Source organism: Pelodiscus sinensis, chromosome 7 (genome assembly GCF_049634645.1).
Source record: "Pelodiscus sinensis isolate JC-2024 chromosome 7, ASM4963464v1, whole genome shotgun sequence".
In the NCBI taxonomy this organism is placed as follows: domain Eukaryota; kingdom Metazoa; phylum Chordata; order Testudines; family Trionychidae; genus Pelodiscus; species Pelodiscus sinensis.
In genome coordinates, this window is record NC_134717.1 from 57,387,615 (window position 1) to 57,408,764 (window position 21,150).

The 21,150-nt window shown below is 43.1% G+C and overlaps 1 protein-coding gene across 19 annotated transcripts in view; it reads left to right on the forward strand.

Annotated features, from left to right (window-relative positions):
- Positions 1–21,150, forward strand: part of MAP2 (microtubule associated protein 2) — a 336,436-nt gene that overhangs the window by 59,683 nt on the left and 255,603 nt on the right. For all 19 annotated transcript variants that reach the window (XM_075933890.1, XM_075933897.1, XM_075933901.1 and 16 more), the window contains exon 2: positions 12,569–12,627. The gene's annotated coding sequence lies outside the window, so the exon portion shown is untranslated. The remainder of the gene's footprint in view (positions 1–12,568; positions 12,628–21,150) is intronic.

The following is a 21,150-nucleotide window of genomic DNA, read 5'->3' on the forward strand; positions in this document are numbered from 1 at the left end:
CAATGTCGACCTGCCTAATCTGCATCTCTCTGCGGACAGAGGACAGAGGAATGCAGTTTAGACATACCCTGTGTGTACACAGCATATCCAAATAACACTCACAGGTGAGTTTTATATATTATATTAGTGTGTTAACATGTATAAAAAGATTGGTTTGCTAAATTTGCACTTAAAAACCCAACATTTGGAATGTAATTTATTTAGGTTGCAATTCAGCAAAATAAAGCTTGTGATTAATATTGAATTTGTGAGTAGTCCTACTGAAGTTGCTAGGACTACTCACAGCTTAAAATTAAGCACAAGGTTAGGTGCTTTGATGGATGTTGGCACTGTACTCAATTGACAAGGGTTCTATTTCTTACGCAACAGCTGATGACATCAGCAGCTCTTAAAACTGTGAAAGGAATACAGAGGTCTGGTTCATTATAGCTGAATGATGCTGTTAACTACGTAGGAGAAACTTAGAGCCCTGTCCTGGACTCAATTCCTGGCACATAAAAAGTTTTTTTCGTATCAGTTTTAACCTAAGATGTCATGGTTGCTGTACTTTAACATTGATTAGATTTCCTGTTACCTGTAACACAGTTATATCTCCTGTACTGACAATACCATTTGCCTTAAACATCTTGCCCTGTTCTTTTGAGAATACAAACATCCAGAAACTATGCAGTACCGATACTGTCCTGTTTGTAAGACCCAGTTACCAAAGCGACAGATGTCTTAGAAATACATTTTGAAGCATTTTTTTCTTTTAATTCAATTGTGTAATTTTTTTTATAGGACTAATGGCCTGAAGATAAATTTTTCAAAAGCAGAAACATGATTTAGGTGCTGAAACGCTAGTCACTTTCCCAGTGCCTCAGGGTAAAATTTTGAAAAAAGTACCTGTTTACCAAACTGTTTAAAAGGTGCCACTGACTCTGTACAGGCTACGTCTACACTGGCCCCTTCTCCGGAATAGGCATGCTAATTTCGAACTTTGGAATAGGGAAATCCGCAGGGGATTTAAATATCCCCCGCGGGATTTAAACAAACATGGCCGCCGCTTTTTTTCCAGCTTGGGGAAAAGCCGGAAAAGAGCATCCAGACTGGCGTGATCCTCCGGAATAAAGCCATATTCTGGAGGATCTCTTATTCCTACTTGAAGCGAGATGATCAAAATGCTTGGTGGTAGTGAGGCCAGTTCGTATATCAGATCTTTCCTTCTGCTGACTGCGCTCCTTGCTATAGTTTTTCCTCTTTGGGGAGAATGACCCAGTTACAGTTCAATTACTCTCACTGTCATGTGGATTGCCTTTAAGTTAGAGAGTCCCAAATAAGTGCTACCCTTAAATACATGTATCAGCTTGATGTATCCGTGCATGTCATCATGGCTTGACTTCGCGAACGAAGATCTAGGAAGGAAATCCACGTCTTCTGCAGGCACGCTGGTAGCTGACGAGGCCTATGTGGGACAGGCAGGTCCTGCCACAACGGCTGCAAATATAGGTCTGATCCGGGATAGGTGCTGAGGGGTCACGGTTCTTCTTCCTTCTCCTTTTGTCCTCCATACAGGCTCTGCAGGTATCTCCGTGCATGTAATTATAACTGAATTTGATTAATATCAATATTAAAATCATCCCATGATTTCTGGGTTTTTTTGCTTATTATCTGGATATTTACTCTCTTGGACTCTTCTTTTTTTTTTCCTTCGTGGTCAAGTACAGGAATGTCCTGCTTTGAGTAATCTTCATTAATTCAGTGAAATAGCTGTGCACTGAGAGTTTTACAGGAGGACAGCCGAGAAAGAATTTATCACTGTTCAATTTATCACATGCCCGCCTACAGTCTAGAATCGGCAGGTGTCGCTTGTCAGAGTAAATGTGCTATTGTGATCAGTTCCCAAGGAGAGGCATCCATACATCAGAGATATCGGACTGTGCATCTTGAGCTTTGTAACTTGAAACTCTTGAGGTAAAATGTTGCCAGTCGTAACTTCCAAAAAAAAATCTAGAAAACCATGTTCACATTTCATCCACTGTGTCATGTGCTCACCACCACCCATTGTCATAACACCAGGCCTGCGAGTTTGGTAGGGATTTTGAAAGCAGTGAAGAAATGTTTGAAGAACCAGACTACATTTGTCTATAATGCTGTTGAAAAGCTGGCCAGAGTCGCTTGGTATGGGAAAAGGCATTTGAAGACTGTAGTAGGAAGGCGGTACTAATATAGCACTAATGGAGATGGGAGCGGCTGGTAATTACAGACTAGGAAGTTGAATTTCCACCTGAGGGAGAAATCTGAGGTATTATTAGGGATGGCAAAGGTGTGGCCCAGATGAAACAGAGTTTTAGGCTCTTGGCAGCATGAGCTCATTGTGAATGGGTTTGGTCAAACAAATCATTGATGGCAGGCAGCAGGACGCGACTCACTTGGATTCTCTTGGGAGCAGGAGGAAAACTGAAAGATACAAATACATTGTAGGTGCAACTAGGTAGATTTAGAGTTAGGTGGCAGGAAAAGGTCACCAGAATGACCCTTAACAATGAGATGGCCCCAGATGCTCAAAGGTGCCCAACTCTCATTGAAATGAAATGCTGTTGAGGATCAGGGCTTATGGCCCTATCTGCAAGAGTGTTTGCTTATTTATGTGTAAGCTAATCGTAAATCAGGAAGGATAGTTAATAAAGTTAAGGGTACAGTGACATTGCATTGCAATATCATTAAAATAAAGTTTCATAAGCAATCATGTATGGACACTATTTTTTTTTAACAGTTCAACTTGGCTTGAAGGTCAGTGAAGGTGAAAAGCTGAACAGTTACTTGTATCAAAGTTTCAGTCTCAAAAGAACTTAGAGGTAAATTTTTAGGGTTGGGTGTATAAATGTAAGTGCCTTGATCAATATTTAGGGTCTTAAATAGCTGTTTTTGGGCATTCAATAATTTGGACACACAATAAGGCTGTGTCCAGACTCCATGCCTCCTTCGACGGAGGCATGTAGATTAGCCACATCGGAAGAGGGAAATGAAGCCGCGATTAAAATAATCGCGGCTTCATTTAAATTTAAATGGCTGCCCCGATCTGCCGATCAGCTGTTTGTCGGCAGATCGGGGGAGTCTGGACGCGATGCCCCGACAAAGAAGCCTTTCTTCATCGACACAGGTAAGCCTCGTGAAACCAGGTTTACCTGTGTCGATGAAAAAAGGCTTCTTTGTCGGGGCATCGCGTCCAGACTCTCCCGATCTGCCGACAAACAGCTGATCGGCAGATCGGGGCAGCCATTTAAATTTAAATGAAGCCGCGATTATTTTAATCGCGGCTTCATTTCCCTCTTCCGATGTGGCTAATCTACATGCCTCCGTCGACGGAGGCATGGAGTCTGGACACAGCCTAAGAGTTTAGATGCCAGTAACAGTAGTTTGGGTGCCCAAGTTTAGGCCTCTCCAACTTGTAGGCATAACACAACTGTAGGGCTTAGCTACATGTTGGTGAAGAAGATTAGAATTTTGCATATGGACTTTCATTGAAATAACAATAGAATTTTCTTTCTTTTTTATGCCATCACCCATGACATTATGGTAATAATAATCTTACTGGTTTTTTTTTCACTACTTGCTGAAACCTATAATTATAGCAAACCCCATGATAGATAAGACTCATCAAACTTAATGAGATGAACAAAATGTTTCCTGATTTACATGGTGTCAGCATAAGCAGTACCGTGACATGCCGCTCATTGGCTTGATTCAGTGCTACTGGAAGCTATGAACAGCAATGTGCCATGTGGACATTATTTGGCCTTCTGAGAGAGACGTTGGCCCACCCCAAACCACCACTGAAGATCGAACCCTCAGAGTTATCAAAGGTGCAGAATGTCCATCAGCCTGTTCTTAAAAGGAGAAATAAGGGGCAAAACACTCAACTGGGGTAAATCAGCAGAGCATCACACTGATTTACGTTGGCCGAGGAACGAGATCGATATCATTTTCACTCTCTAGAAGTGTCTGTTGTGTTTGGAGCAGGGTAAGGAATATGCTTGCGACAGTGTTGGAACTACATAGTGATTCCAGAGTACCTGGAGAGCTGGATGATTAATTCTCAAGTTATTTTATTTTAAAGATACCCTTAGCACAGTTTGCTCCAGGAATTCTCCTCCCTTTATTTAATCTGTTAGTAATTGTAAAGGGAAAGGATTATGAATCAAACAATTTATAGTTTTCACATAAACCCTGTGCTCTTTGACATGGGTGCTGTTACGTAATCACTTCAAATTGCCTCAGCCTGTGTGCGTCTTTCGTTCCTCTGCCCCCATGGGTGAGTGCCATTTGCCCTGTCAGAAGGCTTCTGTGACTTGACTCAATACATCTTCTGTAATTTCTTTAATTATCGTACAATTTTGTTAATATTCCTGTTACACATGCTGCTTCTAACCCTTTTCACCCCAAACCTATTAAAAACCGTACTTCCAAAGAGATTATTCTGCAGGGCCTGTGTAGGAAACTGAAAGTGTTATGCACCATTGTAAATAAAATGATGTATTCCGTAATTTGGGTGCAAAACTTCATTTTTCTTTGTTAGGGACTGAGGTATCAGTCTGGCAAGCCCTTATCTTGAAACTAATAGGATTGCTGATATGAGAGAGGATTTTTTTTTTCATGCATAAAAGTTTGCAGGTTCTGGCATGAATTTGTTTTATTTATAAGATGAATAATTGTTCCAGCAGCTAGCTTCATAGACGAGAGGTGGGGAATCTCCATCCAGTCACCATTACTGGCCAAAGGGAGCTGCGGGAAGCATCACAGGCTGGATGACCGCTTCCTGCAGCTCCCCTTGGCTGGGAACGTGGGTGCTGGGAGTTGTGGGGCTTCATGCCTGCAGACACACAGGCAAACAAACCATCTGGCAGTTCACCAGTGGCTAGCCCTAATAAACTGCATGTGGCCCCCCAGGTTGGAGGTTCCCCACCTCTTGCTTAGTACGTTAGGGTAATATTTTCAAAATAGAGGTGCTTGACTCACATTAAAATCACTCACCTTGTTTCACTGAAGTTCCATGTTGGATTTCCCAGAGGTGTAGAAAACTTCACCTTTAAAAAGTAGGAAGAATTCACGTGGTAATGTGTCATTTCCAAACATACTGAAGCTCTCTTTCTTCTGTAGAAGAGGAAGGATGACCTAGTTCGGGCACTACTGTGGCGCATAGACATAGAAATAGGAGAAGTCATTTATGTCCAGATATTCAAAGGTATTCAGGTGCCTAATTCCCATTGATTTCATAGGAACATAAGAATGGCCAGAGTGGGTCTACCCCAGTATCCTGGTTTTTTAGTGGTGGCCAGTGTAAGGTGGCTGAACAGAACAAACAATTATCAAGTGAGCTATTCCTTGTTGCCCATTCCCAGTTTCCGACAAACAGAAGCTAGGGACACCCTCTCTGCCCATCCTGGCTAATAGCCGCTGATGGGCCTATCCTCCATGAATTTATCTATCTCTTTTTTTTAACCCTGTTAAAGTCCTGGTCTTCACAACATCCTCTGGCAAGGAGTTCCACAGATTACCTGTGCAGGTTAACTGTGAAAAAGGACTTCCTTTTGTTAGTTCAAAACCTGCTACCTAGTAATTTATGTGGCAACCTCTAGTTCTTGTGTTTATGGGAAGGAGTTAATAACTCGTCTTTATTTTTATTGACTTCTTTCCACACTTCTCATGATTTTATAGATCTCTCTTATATCCCCCCTTAGTTATCTATTTTCCAAACTGAAAAGTCCCACTCTAATTAATCTCTTCTCTTTCACTGGGGATAAGAGCCTGGATCTGAGCCTTTGTCTCTCCTTTTCTCAGCTAATCACGTATAAATGGTGATGATAGCATTTCCCTACCTTTCAAGGGTGTCCTGAAGATAAATACAATATAGGTTGTGAATTGAAGCCATCTAGAACAGGAATAAAAACTTTTCCCCCCCTCACTAAAGTCAATAAATAGCACCTTTAATACTTTCAGGGAGCAGATCTATTGAGTCAGAAAATGTCATTCTTACCTAGTGCACACACTTTTCAGAGTTATATTTCATTCATTTAATTGTTTGGTGTTGTATATTCTTTAAGGTTCCCATTTCATTTAATAGCAAACCTGCCATTGATTTTTTTTAAGGGTGCCAGATCAGAGCTTGTGAGTAACTGTAAGGAATCTCAATTAATTATTTTGGATACACTCCACCATTCAGTTTTTGCTCCTAGAGTGTGAAAAGTCCAAATTTGTTCTTTAAATTCTTTGCCACGTGTAAAACTCTTGTTTGAGTGCCTCAGAGAGGCTAAAGAAAATATTAAAGCAATTGAGAATCTCCTTCCCCCAAACAGAAATACAGTTGTGCTTCCAAGGAAATTCTGGTTTAAAAAAGTAACAGAAGTTGCATTTATTTTATCTCCACATAGAACTCTGAGTATGCCTGGCTGTCACAATGGGCTTCAGACATGCTCCTTGGTCAGACATGAATCTTGTGAATTAGCCCTGTGGGTTTCCTAGGGAAGGGTCTTTGGAGTACAGTCTCTCATTGTCCCACTTTGTTGTTTGACTGAGAGTGTCATAGGACAAAGCTGACTTAGACATTTCCACAACTAGCAGGAGGCAAATTGCAGTGTCTCTGAGAAATGCAGGGTGGTCTCAGTCCAGTTGCTATGGTCTGTTTTGCTGATCTTATCTCCACATCTGTTACAAATTGTCCAGTATTTGTCCATCTTTCTAGCATGGAAAATGTTCAGGTATCCTCTCCAGAGCTTAGCTGAGACCCACCGATGGTCCTTATTGGCTTGGGAGAATCGTGCACTGTCGTTGCCAATGCTGGATAGATGAAAGTCTTCAACCACCAGAGCTGTCGTTCTCACCTCTCCCTTGCTGTTCACACCAAAATGATAGCATTGCCCAATTTGATTTAGGGAAAGGAGGGTAAGAATCCAGTATAGGTGCGTCTTTTAAAAACACCTCTCATTTTATTAGTCACCAGGTGTGGAGAAAAATGCCAACACACAAGAGTTGCTAATTGTTTTGCTCTGAGTCAGAGACATTGGCGTAGCTCTGTTTATTAGGAGTCGTTTCCTAAATTTGCACTGGGCGTGCATCAAAAACCAATGAGTAAGGCCTGTAATTCTTAAAGCCCTTGAGGCGGTAAAACAAGTGGAAGAGTTTAGTTACTGTAAATGAAGAAGACAGGCATACAGGTGCCTGCCTTTTTATTTTTATTTTTTTTGTATACTGTGTTCATAACCATAGTATATCAAGACTTCCAAAATTCCATGAATTCTGTGGTCTGACCTCACCCTATCAGCAACATCTCAGGACTGAGGGGGTCAAAATTCTAGCAGATCCCACACAATTAGCCTACGTGTTTGTCTTTGTCCATGAGCAAACATGTTGGTGTGGATTGTGCCTAAAAGATACGGTCAATTCATATATATTGGAGCCTCTTCAATTATATCTCCATGTTGTCTATTTTGTGTCTGACCAAAGTGCAAGAAAATTACACCAGGAGACAGTCAACTCGGGCTCAACAGCCAGCTCCTCTTCTGAACCTGACTGGGAGGGGTCTGAGATACGGGCACAGGGCATGGGTTCTGGAAAAGGGTTGTCCATTGTAAGCTCACCCATCTTGCCCAGGAAAGGAAAGTTAGAGACAAGTTAACAGACAGCATTTCTTCACTGGTGCAACTGAATGTTTCAGGACAAGAAGCAGCCTTGATTAAGATCTTCAAATCTTCAGCATCCAGTACTGCCTCGTAAGGTGGGGCCAGTAAAGCTGTTGGAGACACATCTGTAACGAGTCGGACAGGATTAGAGCTGATTTCCTTGTCAGCATATGGAGTTAAACAATGATAATCGGGTCCCTCCCAACCGACATGTTGCGGAGACTGATTTTTCATTGGTTGATACTGAGAGGAGGGAGGAGGCAGATCAGCAGGTTTTTCCCCCTCTTGATTATGCCTCAACCCTTGCATTCGCTCATAAGTAATATTGATATAATTGACACATGAAACGGCCTGTTTCTCTTTTAAGAGTGTTGTCTAATAATTAAAGCCCGTTGTCCTAGGCCCTTTAAATCGTGCAGCACGGTGCTGAGGGCTGCCAGGTTCAGCCACACCCCTTCTGCTGGAGGCTCCGCCCCTTCCAAAAGCATGGAGTCGGTGCCCGCCCCACCTTGCCCCTGGGCGTGGCAAGTCTGTCGCTTTCCCTGGCCAGCCACGTATCCTATCTTCTACTCCCATCGGATCCCTTTATAAAATGGAGCTATAATCATCTCTCCCTCCCTAGAGTATTGTGAGACGTAACAGCTTTAAAGAGTTGGATGGAGGAGGAGAGAATTTTTGTTTCAGTTAATATTGGTCATCTTGTCTGTTCTCACCCCTCCTGTGCATAGTGATGAGTATTTTTTAATATGTTTTTGTTCTGTCAAGATGACTGGATAGCAGAGATGTTTTTGCCACGGGCACTTTCTGGCAGTGGTTAGTCATCTGGACGGCAGTGCAGCTGTGGGCATTCCTGTTATGCCACCTGCTGTTCTTGGCTTCAAGCTGGAAAGGGAAACGTAGTCAGTGAAATGCAAGACAATGCATCTATATCTATCCTGTGATAAAAGGGGAGGCATCCCTCATGCTGTCTGTCTCAGAGAACATTTGAGAAGACTTGAGAGGTTTCTAGGGGGAGGCAGGTTCCCAGCCCCACCTATAGCCCCTCCCCCTCTGCAGGGAGGGGAAGAGCGCATCTGAGCAGCGGGAAGGAAAGAGGATGAACAGGCCCAACCCCCCCGCCCCGGGACCAGTGTGGAGGGAGGCCACATGTACGTCTACCGTCACAGCGGGGCGGGTAATGCTAGTAAATAACGCTACTTAACCTGTTGCTTATATGGATAGTAGCTACTTTCCTTCCAAGAACTGCAAAGCCTCATGATACTCATGTGGCGTGGTAGGTATTACTGTGCCCATTTAACATGGGCGGGGGGGGACCACGACACAAAGATCTTACATGTCTTCCTCAAGGTCACACAACAGGTTAGTTGTAGAGCCCCAGAAATGCTCTTAGAAGTCCTGACTCCCAGTCTCTCTTCTGACCACTTCCTTAAAGATATTCTGTGGCACTGCTATCGGATGAGCATGAAGGAGCAGACTCTGTACTAGGCCTTGTCACATTATTACCCATAGGATTCCCTGAGATGAATCCATGGGCAGTAGAGTGGTCAGTCCAGACGGCCATTTTAGCCACATTTTTCTTCATTCACTGACCTTCAATACAGGTGATGAAAAGGGATGAGAAAACAGAGTTTGAAAGAGAGGCTCCAGGGAGCAAGGTAGGTTTGTGACGTGACTGGAAGTTGGTGCTGCATCCCAGAGCAGAGAGTGAAAGCAGGGAGCTGAGATCAGCAGACGGGTTGAAGAGGAGCCCAAGCTGGGTGGAAAAAACTTGTGATACTCTGGAAGGGAATTGGACTGTGAGTGACCCAGCAGGAGGGCAGAGCCACAGGAATGCCTGGGAGGTGCAGGAAACCCAGCTGAAGGGGAACTGAGGTACAGAGTGTTTGCTGACCTACAGTCAGCAGCTATGCCCTGTGATGGAGACCACCTATGCATAGGTCTCCTCTCCTCCGTGTGGAAGGGAGAGGCTTTGCTTATTTCCCCCCAGTGCTGTCCTTGCCCATCTCCAGACCTCATAGGTCCAGATCTAGTGAGGAGGGAGGAGACTGAGCAGAGCAAAGGGCGGCGTGGGTGGAGGTGTAGAAAATGATCATAGAGAATCCCTGAGGCAGAAAGGGACGTCGCCTGAGGCAGCACTGTCTTTTTAAAGCAATTTTCTGAGGGTGACCATGGCCTGCGAGAACCCCTGGGATTGTAGCTTGATAGAGCTAGAATAGCAGGAGGTGGAACTCTTGTGGGCTCCGGTTTCCTGGGGATCTGCCTGGCTGAGGGAAGGCCTTGTGGTCCCTCCCAGGAGTGGAAGAGAGAGTATGGTGGGATACCTGTGAAAGGATGGGTTAGGGTGAGAAGGGATGACCTAGCCCTTGTTGTTAGGCAGGTTTTAAACTACTGATGTTATCCGAAGCGAGGAAAGCGATCAGTTTGTTGTTTAGATGGTACCATACATTGGTGCTTGCCATTATTAAGGAGGCGGTCAGGATTTCCTGCTGAGGTGTCCTCACAGGTCTCTGGCTCTGTTGATGCTGAGAACCAGAAGGCTGCTTGTGTGTGTGCTCAGTGATGTGTGCGTGTCGACTTGTGCACTTAGTCTCCACAGCAGACCCCAAGAGAGCCCACAAAGACCACAAACCAGATAAGTATCGAAGGCGCTAGGCCAGGTTTATTGTTAAGTGAAGTACAGTAATAGTTGTCAGTGGACTCTACTGAACCATGATGCATATGTGCCCCATAACAATGGAATGACTCAATCGGTGGGAAATTTCCAGGTCATACAAAAGCTGTCCCCCAAGACACGACTTTACAGGTACAAACAAATCAGACATCACTGCTGACAGTCACTGGTGACTGTTGCCACCCTCTGATGCTACTTAGATACCACCCATCACCCTGTACCTCGTGGTTTGATTAGATCATCTCTGTCCATCATGCTGTCATTTTAGACCCTTTCCTGAACCTGGGTCTGTATCTGTGAGGAGTGGGTACCAAGGTCTATTTTAATGAGCTGGTGGTGCTATGTGATTTCCACTTATGACCAGTACCAATTATTGTTCCGCACCTGGGCCTCTTACCAATTAGTGTTTTGCACTCTCAACCCTGTTCCTCCCAAGTTCTGTGAGCAGGGCCTGCCTCTTGCTCGTAACTTAGCTTTGCTTTGTTAGCCATGTTTTAGCCATTGTTAGCTAGGCCTTAGGCCTCTGTGCTGCATGGTCTTATGTTTTAGTCCTTCATCCAACTACCTTACCCATTACAAAGATAGCTTCCCCAATTATCACCTCTAATACCATTAGCTCACAGACACCTACCTTTCCCCACCTCTAATATCATTAACACGCAGACACTTACCTTCTTCCCCCCCCCCCCCCGCATCCCCCTTCTGTTCTGAAATGTGATTTGTCCTTTTCATATGTGTTCATTTTTTTAAATTGTATCCTTTGGTATACAGGCAGTCCCCGGGTTACGTACAAGATAGGGACTATAGGTTTGTTCTTAAGTTGAATTTGTACGTAAGTCGGAACTGGCTCCAGATTCAGCCGCTGCTGCTGAAACTGACCAGGGGCTGACTACGGGAAGCCCGAGGCAGAGTTGCTCTGCCCCCAGCTTCCTGGAATCAGCCACTGATCAGTTTCAACAGCGGCTGAATCTGGAGCCTGGCACAGAACAGCTGGGGCGCTGCCAGGTAGGTCCCCCCAGGACCAACCCGGCAGCACCCCAGCTGCTCTACCCCAGGCGTCCACAACAAAAGCCTGGTCTGCTGGGAGGGGGGGCGCACTAGCTGCACCCCCACCCCAGCAGACCAGGGAGACCCGGAGCAAAGCCGCGGGGGCGTTGCGGTCTGGCCCACGAAAGCTCATCATCTAATAAACCATCTTGTTAGTCTTTAAAGTGCTACATAGTCCTGCATTTTACCCCATTATTATTAATTTAATAATGATTCGACCAGCAATAAACTCTAATTTTCTAAGGACTTGCCTGGAAGCCAAACTTTAAGTATCTTCAAATCTAAATCCTTTCAGACCTATGCTCCATTATTGGACCAGTCCCTAGTAGCCAGGGGGAAAGGCTGCTCCTCTGAGAAGGAAATAGCTCTGGACATTGCACAGAGAAAATGAACCGCTTCTAAATGGGCCCTGAAAAATTACTTCAGAGAGGCAGTGTGGTCCAGTGGGTAGGTTATTGGATGGAGACCTGCAGGTCATTTCACCTCCCCTCTCATCCTTTGCTTAATAAGAGCTCTTCTTGGCAGAGTCTGTCGCTGGGGAGTCTGTACATGGCCTAGCACAATGGGGCCTCTGTTTATTGGACTGTAGAGGCTGCTGTAATACAGCTATTAATTCACTTAGTTGACTCGTGTTGTAATTGCCGGCATTTTTCTTTTCTTACCTATAGAGTCACAAATGTTTTATCCAGTGAGAACATAACTAAGGGATTCTCTCTCACTCCCCACAAAAACCAGATTGACCCAAGCCCTTAGCTCTGGATAAGGAGTGAGCAGCAATTCAGAAGGGAGAGTAGATACGTGAAGGTGGCTTTAAACCATTTGTGCTCCCCCAATCCTGGATCTGCAGTTCCCTGCCATGAGCCAGTGCTGTGTAAGGTGGAGCTGCTCTGACTTGCACTTCCTGCCAACCGTCTCAATGGGGAAAGCCTGGACCACCTCGTCTGCATTGGCAACCAAGGGGCTGGTGTCAGGAGCTACAACACGGGCTTCACTTCACAGCTAGGCCACCCTATATTTATGGGTTCTTTCTGTAATAGCTGGCTGTGCCCCTTCCAGGGATGCTTTGCACCAAAATAAAGCACCCACTTCGCAAGACACCTCCGTTACCTCAACTGCTTTAAATGACTGTTGAATATTGAAAGGCCTTTTTCTTTAGTAGCTGTAACTGACTGGGGTATTCGCTTTGTTTCAGACTCTGGAAACCTGATCTACACTGTCCTGTGACTGACGACTTCTCAGCTATAATAAGAGGTGTGTGTTCTGTTTTTATTGGTCTAAGATTCCCTCATTCCAGAGTTTGGACAGCACGGTATATCCCCAAATTTACTATGTTTGGTCATAGCCAATAACTATGGCCACCCGAGTAACGTTAAGGTTTTTTTTCTCATAAAGTTCTGTGTATGTGTGCACACGTGTATTTTAGTGGTGTTTTAAATGAAATAAGCACATTTACTCAGCCTTATAGTGAATGGGTTTCTGAAACAGAGGAAACTCTAATGAAAGCAAAAATGCATAGTGAATTTGCCGATCTTTGATGATCTTATCTTGTCCTAGCTTCAACGGGCACATCTACACAGCGGCGCTATTGCGGGATAATATCTGTTATCCCAAAATAGCACTCTGCACATCGTAACTGCATGCCCGTTATTTCGAAATACATTCAAAATAACAGGCTTCTTCTTCCAGCTTTCTGTAAACCTCTTTGCACGAGGATTAAGGAAGACTCTGGAATAGCGATTTATTTTGAAATTAGCACCAAATTTCAAAATAAGCTATTTGAAATAAGCAACACAATTTGCATAGCTCAAATTGTGTAGCTTATTTTGAGGTATGCGCTGCTGTGTAGATGTACCCAACTAGATGAATAAATGGGTTCCACTGAATGATGGGAAAGAGGTTGTTAAAATTCCTGCAAGCCATTAGGTCTGATCCTCAGGCCTCTACATCCACGGCAAAACTCTGCATGACTTCGATAGAAGAATAAGCAGGCATGATTTTTTTTTCCTTTCACAGCATCTCATTGCTGACTTGCACATGTTCAGTTAAAATTGTTCAGTGGACTGAACTTTAGTCACTGTGTGGCAAAGGGGAACTTGTCTGCAGTGGCAATTATTTTAGTGGAGGTATGTCCGTATGTGAACTAAGGATCTGCCCCTAAAAACTAGGGTACTCTGTTTCACTGGATGCACCTTTAAAAGTGCACTGTTGAAACCAGAGTTTTGCCTTTTACATTGTTTAAACAAGTGTGCACGTTGACACCCACATTTTTAAGAACCTGATCGGGCTAAACCAGAGAATTTGCCAAACCATGGAAACTCAATATTGTCCATCAGCATTACCAACATTTCCGCTGCTCACTGGGCTCTTAGAAGGCATTTTGGGGTTACATTAGTGCTAAATAGCAGGACTGATGGCTCTAAACAAACTTTATAGGACTGTGGCTAACTAAAATCATACTGGACCATGGAAGTTGCCGGACCAGATAATGCTGGATGAGAAAGGTTCAACCTGTAGTATGAGAGAATCCTTAGCCCAAAGATCATACATTGATCTGCTAAGCCTGGCTTCCTTAGGAAACAGTGTCTTTGAAATTGGTTTTTGCAGACTTAATTCTACCACACTCTAACTTAAGTCAATAGAAACGAAAATACTTGAATGTTTCCAGAAACCCTCCTGCATATATAGGCCAGATTTTTCAGAAGATCTTCGATCCCATAGGTGGTGTAAGATTTTCAGAAGTGCTCAGGTAGCCTGTAAGCATTTAAATGAGGAGCCAAGATTTTCTAATTTTGGAGAGAGATGTGCAGAACATTTCGGAGTATCTGGCAGTGGACTGTCGTCTTTAGCTCCTTTTGTTCCACTTAATGCATTCACATGGGCATGCACACATGCACATGAGACCATGAATTTTCATGGTGCATTTCCTAATTTGAATGATGCAGTAAAGATTGCTTATGACCAAGGTACATGGAACCATACAGGTGCTGCTGCACTATGGTTCGTACAGGTTGATGAGCTGTTAAGTGAACTTTTAAAGGATGGACTGTGTTTCCCCAAGATGTTTTCAGAAGAATGTTGATTCAGTTTTCTGACGTTTGCTATTAACCTAGTGACACTGTCCAGTTAGCTACATCATAGACTATGCTTGATCTGATTGCATCCAGATGGTTGACTACGTGGAGAAGTTTTGCTCTCTGCACAGAAGGAAGAAAAAAATGTATCTTAATTAAATGTAGTAATCAGTTATTTGAATTGCATTTTAGTAAACCAGAACAGCAATTTCTGTCTATTTGCCAAGGGCAGACACCGTGCAAGACCAAATGAAAAATTTTCAGTCGAAATTTTATCAGTTGCCCAACTCCTTGTCTTTTTTCTCCTCTCCTCTCCTTCCCTACGATCCAGGCCATGTTCAAATCCTGCTGTTTCCATCTTTGTGATACACACAAAACTTCAGCTATCCGCTTCTGTTTTTGACTGGTGAATAATATGTCTCTGCCTTGATTGTTATCACCTGCATTACTGCAGCCTTACTCCCTACCTATACCAGCTACAAAAATTATTTTCTTTTTCTGTTAATCTGACCCTGTTTCACCATTTTGTGGATATCTGTGCTGGCTAGCTCCCTCTTGCCCGAAGTCCATAGAGGTTACATTTTGTAAGCTTCAATGCTTCTTTCTGATCTGTTTATCAAAACTCATATCACTGCATTTTTCTCACCTCTGTCCTCTACCAGCAATGAATTTCAGTGCAGCAACTTGGGTGCCTTTTTCTATGTAACCCCTTTGCTTGGAACATCCCCACCCAGTTCACCAAGCCATCCAGGTCACTCCTAAAAACTTTCTATAAGGTTGATTGAACATTTTGAATAAGGAAAATGTTTGGTTTGTCTATGAAAATGTGATATATTATCACGAAAACTCAACTTTTTCTGTTCAAATTTCCATGTAATCAAAAAAACAGATAACTGAAACCTGTAAAGTCATTTTTAAACGTAATTTTTGTTTTTTTGGTTTTGTGTTTTTCTTTGGAAATTTTCATTGAAAAAACTTGGACTAAAATATTTTTTATCAGCATTTCTCAGTGAGGAAGGGGAATAGCATTTCCTGATTATCTCTGGCTCCTTGTAACTTCCACAAGGCCCAAGCCAAAAACAATTAATCCTATTGATTCAGAGGGGTTGCCGTGTTAGTCTGTAATAGAAAAAAACTTTAAAAACACTGAATAATCCTGCAGTACCAAAGGGTATGTCTACACTACCCCGCTAGTTCGAACTAGCGGGGTAATGTAGGCATACCGCACTTGCAAATGAAGCCCGGGATTTGAATTTCCCGGGCTTCATTTGCATAAGCGGGGAGCCGCCATTTTTAAATCCCCGCTGGTTCGAACCCCGTGCAGCGCGGCTACATGGGGCTCGAACTAGGTAGTTCGGACTAGGGTGCCTATTCCGAACTACCGGTACACCTCGTTTCACGGGGTTCGAACTAGCGGGGATTTAAAAATGAAGATTAAAAAAATCCCCGCTTATGCAAATGAAGCCCGGGAAATTCAAATCCCGGGCTTCATTTGCAAGTGTGGTATGCCTACATTACCCTCCTAGTTCAAACTAGGAGGGTAGTGTAGACATACCCTTAGAGACTAACAAAAAATGTAGATGGTATCATGAGCTTTTGTGGGGTGAAGAACTGGGTTGTGCCCACAAAAGCTCATGATATCAGCTACAGTTTTTGTTAGTCTCTAAGAATAGTGATATAAATGTAGCCGTGTTAGTCTGGTGTAGCTGAAACAAAATACAGGACTATGTAGCACTTTAAAGACTAACAAGATGGTTTATTAGATGATGAGCTTTCGTGGGCCAGACCTACTTCCTCAGATCAAATAGTGAACAAAGACCCCAGCTATCTTACCCATTACAAAGATAGCTTCCCCAATTATCACCTCTAATACTATTAACTCACAGACATCTACCCTTCCCCACCTCTAATATCATTAACTCACAGGAGGCATTCACCTTCCTTCCCCTCCCCCCCCCCATCCCTCCTCTGTTCTGAAATGTGATTTGTCCTTTTCATATGTGTTCATTTTTTTTAATTGTATCTTTTGGTATATATGGTTGTGACTATTTTCTTCCACTATTTGATCTGAGGAAGTGGGTCTGGCCCTCGAAAGCTCATCATCTAATAAACCATCTTGTTAGTCTTTAAAGTGCTACATAGTCCTGTATTTTGTTAGTCTCTAAGGTGCTGCAGAGACTATTCCTTGTTTAAGTCCTATTGATGGTCAGAGAGCGGCTGGCTCCCAGACAGAGCTTAGCAATAACTAGAACTTGCTCTGTCGTCTAGCTGTGGAGCATCCTCATCCCACCACAGAATAGTAGTTCACTTTTCTCAGGTAATACAGTGCCAACAAAATTCATCTGCGGTGTAATTCATTGTCTCAAACAAAAGTAATACTGTCTCACTTATTCTGTTTTTAATGATAATGTCTATATTTTATATGTTAATATGCAGTAATAATTAAAAATATAGTCTGTGCTAGATTATTATGCACAATGATTCAGATTGTGTTTTATCTTTTTTTAATGCAATTGGTAATTGTATCTGTTTCTGTTTTATAAGGATCCAAGAATTAACAGTTGCATTATTTTTAAAGGCATTTGTTTACATATAAGTTTGATGTCTTCTGAGATGTTCCTGATAGCCTTTGATTTCTCTGAGGCCAGGTCTATACTAGACCCAGCAGCTCAGCTTAAGGTACGCAACGCCAGCTACGTAGGATACGTAGCTGGAGTCAGCTTACCTTAAGACAAATTGTCTTTGGCAGTGTCTTTGTAATGGGAGGCCACTGGGAGAAAATCTCCTGTCAGCTTCCCTTACTCCTTAATTTCTTTATTCTGTTATTTATTTATTTTTTGGTTAATAACTGCTGGGTTTTTTTTTTGCTCAACAACTTTGGTCTCCCTCCCCCCCCTTTTTTTTCCTCAACAGAATTTTTTCCCCATGTTTTCTTTTTTTGGGGGAGGGGTGGGTTGTTCAGTATTTTTGGCTAAACCATCTGGCAACCCTAGTTGTGACTACCATTTATGAGGCGGTGAGGACAAAGCGCAAAGGCAAAGTGTGCTAGCCTAGAACTTGGGGAGATCTGGGTTCAGATCCTTGCTCTGCAGCAGGCTCCTGTTTGCCCTTGGGTGAGTCATGAGACGTTAGATTCCTAAATGCATTTTGAAAAAGAATTTTAGGTTCCTAAATCCATTTGGCATCATGATGCTGAACACAGAAACACCTAAATAGCTTTAAAGATCTGGGCCATGGTCTCTCTGTTCTCCATCATTAAAATGGTGACAATAGCACTTCCTCACTTCACGGGGATATTGAAGTGAAGGGGATATTGTGTGGCTATATGCACTAAAACCGAGTACTGTGTACTCAGTACTGTGGTAATGGGAGTGGAGGGGGGGGGCTGCTATGTACCTTAGCTGGAAATGGACTATAGCTCTTTGTTTGCACAAGCACAAACAGGGAAACTGAAGTAGAAATACAGAAGATTTGGCACTGTGCAATCGCTGCAATCGTGTCCAGTTCTGGTGTCAACTATTAAAGCAGGATGTCAGTAAATTGGGGAGGGTTCAGAGAAGAGCTGTGGGCAATTAAAAGATTAGAAAACCCACCTCACTGTGGTAGACTCAAGGAGCTCAATCTATTTAGCTTAATAAAGAGAAGATTAAAGGGTGACTTGATGAGTCTATAAATACCTACATAGGAAACAAATATTGAATAATGGGCTCCTCAGTCTAGCTAAGAGAGGTAGAACATGATGTAATGACTGGGAACTGAAGCAGGATACATTTGGACAGGAAATAAGGCGTACGTGTTTTAAAAGGGTAACTATCCACTGGCACAGTTTACCAAGGGTCATATGGATGGCAATTTTTTTAAACTGAGATTGGATGTTTTTCTAAAATACCTGTTCTAGGAATGATTTTGGAAGTTCAGTGGTCTGCGTTCCAACAGGCGGTCAGACTAGATGGTCACAGTGACCCCCTCTGGTTTTGGAATCGATGAAGTGGCCGAACCCTGATTGGCCATTTTAAAGTTCTAAGAGCAGACGGAAATAGTTGCTTCCCGCAGCGCTCCTTGGCTGGAAACGGTGAACCGGAGCCAATAGGAGCCATGAGGCTTTGTGGCTATGGAGCTTTTAGGTAAACAAACTGGCGTGGACCTGCTAGCGGCTTTCCTGAAATGGGCCCACAGAATGGTTTGAGAACCTCTGATCTAAACCATGGGCAATCAACATTTTTTTTTTGGTCACAATCCAGATTTCTAGGTCAAAGTATAGTGAAGGTCCAGTAGAAATAATACAAATAAATCACAAGAATGAGAAGTAAATAAAAAGACATTGGGAACCATTCAAAAGTGCCTGGTGGGATGGATTTGGCATGCACCCTGCCTATTGACTACGCCTGCTCTAAATTACATAGTGGAGTAGCGTTCTGAGGGTCAGAGCAAAGGCTGAAATGAAAGTCAGACGCCACATCTGATTGCTAGATCGGGGAACCCAGAGGCAGGCCCAGAAATATGTTGTTGAGGGCAAGCCTTTGAACTCTCCATTTCAAGGCCAGGCCCGCTGCTCCTTTGTGCTGGCTACTTCACAGTCTGTGTTCTAGATTTTTGTGATGGCACGCTCCATTGCCGGCAACTTCTTCAAGCAGAAACAATGAGCAAAAGGAGCAGGTGGTACAAGGCTTTGAAAAGGAAACAACGTATTGCCAAAGTCAAACCATCTGCTGCCAGTTAAGGCTCAGTGTAAAAGCTAAGCTTTGATGGGGTTTGTATGGGGTCGTGAATACTTTACAGGAGAGATCATTAGGGTCTTGTATTGATGCTACTTTCCCCTTACTATACTTGCTCATTAGGGATGGAAGATACCCTGTGTGGAATGCCATGTGCCATACCAGCAGTCTGGTGGGCAGAAGGATAACATGTAAAGGCAGTTTACCCTGCACTAGAGTTATCAATGGGAGTTGTGCAATTGACTCAAATGGCAATAGGACTTAGGATGCCTCTATACTGCACTGTTATTTCGAGATAACTAGCGTTATTTTGAAATAACAATGTGAGCGTCTACACAGCCATTCGATTATTTAAAAATAATTTCAAAATAACGGACGGCTTATTCTGAAATCTGTAAACCTTATTCTACAAGGAATAATGCTTCTTCTGAAATAGCTATTTAGAAATAAGGCGTGTGTAGATGCTCCACTGCTACTATTTCGAAATAGCCCCTCACTAGGACCAGTCTAAGTTATTCCTCCCCAGGGCCTCCTGGGGCTCTAAATCGAGATAGCATGTCTACGTTAGGGAAGCCTGCCTCGGACTAATTTTGAGGCTTTCAAATAAACTATTTTGGAATAAGCGTGCAGTGTAGATGTTACCTAAGACAATGACTTTTTTAAAAATAGAATAAATCCTCCTATAATAAATCTTTCTTCATCAGTAGATCTCAAAGCACTTTTTTTTTGAAAGGTTAGTATCATCCCCCCTATTTTATAGAGGGGAAACTGAGGCACAGAGCAGTAATGTGACTTGTGCAAGGTCACTCATCCAGCTAGTAGCAGAACTGGGAGGAAAATCCTGGTCTCCTCCAATGCTTTGTCTACTAGGCAATACTGCCATCTTACATAAAGTGCAATGGGACAATATTAAGGAAGAGACATCGTAACTAAGTCCAGCATGAAATGTGTAGATTGAATTAATGGGGAGAGAACATTTCAATATCAGGTGTTAGCTCACAGTTGGAGGCTTTTCTGGGACTTACAACCAATTCAGACTTATTTACTTCTTCTACATAGACGAAAGATTTGTCCTCCATGTTTTCATGCAGAGAAAACTTTTAAAAGAACAACCCCAATGACCAACATATACCTAAGCAACCCCAATGACCAACCTATACAAAGCTGCTCCCTTTGAAGACAATGGAAGTCTTTCTCTTGACTTCAGTAGGATTGGGCTCTAAGCTATATGAGGGACCCGCTAGGGTAGAATAGGGAGGTTTCTGGGTCAGCAGTCTAGAGGGAATATCAGATTTTCCATACTGCAAGTCTGTAAAGTCTATTAAGTTTCACAAGATGAAAACACATCAGACAGAAAAGGAAAAATGTGATGACAATTAAAGGGAGAGTTGGCTATTTTTATTTTTCTTACTGTCAGCTGTTAATGGGTACAGGCGTAAAAATGCATCACCACAAAGAGGTGTGATGGTGACTTGTAATGGGAAGACTCTCACTTGGGTGCATGGGGAATTGCACATGTTGGTAGGAGTAGCACACCAAATTCCTATGCCCTAGCCTGGAAGAAGTAGTGCTGACTAGCCGCTCCTGACAGCTCAGTGCACAAAGCCATGGTTTTAAGCGGAAATTCTACTTTTTCTGTAAACAGTCAGTTAAAAATATCTTTCCTTGTGAATGGGTTTGCCTTTTCGATACTGTTGCCATCTGGTTATTTTAAAAATTAAAAGAACTAAACATCCATGTCTTGGAGAACATACAAATAGCCTGCTGAATCTGTTTGTATGCGTAGAGCCGAGGGATCCGTTCAGTTGTGATAATCACGGGTTTGAAGTACCTAGGCTGCTGAGAACTGCCGGTTCAAATTCTGTCATGGGCAAGTCAGCCTTTATGTCCCTGCTCTGTCCCAGATTTCCTGTGTTATCCTGGGCAACTCATTTAGCCTCTCTGTGCTTCAGTGTCTCATCAGTAAAATGGGCATAATCCTGCTCACC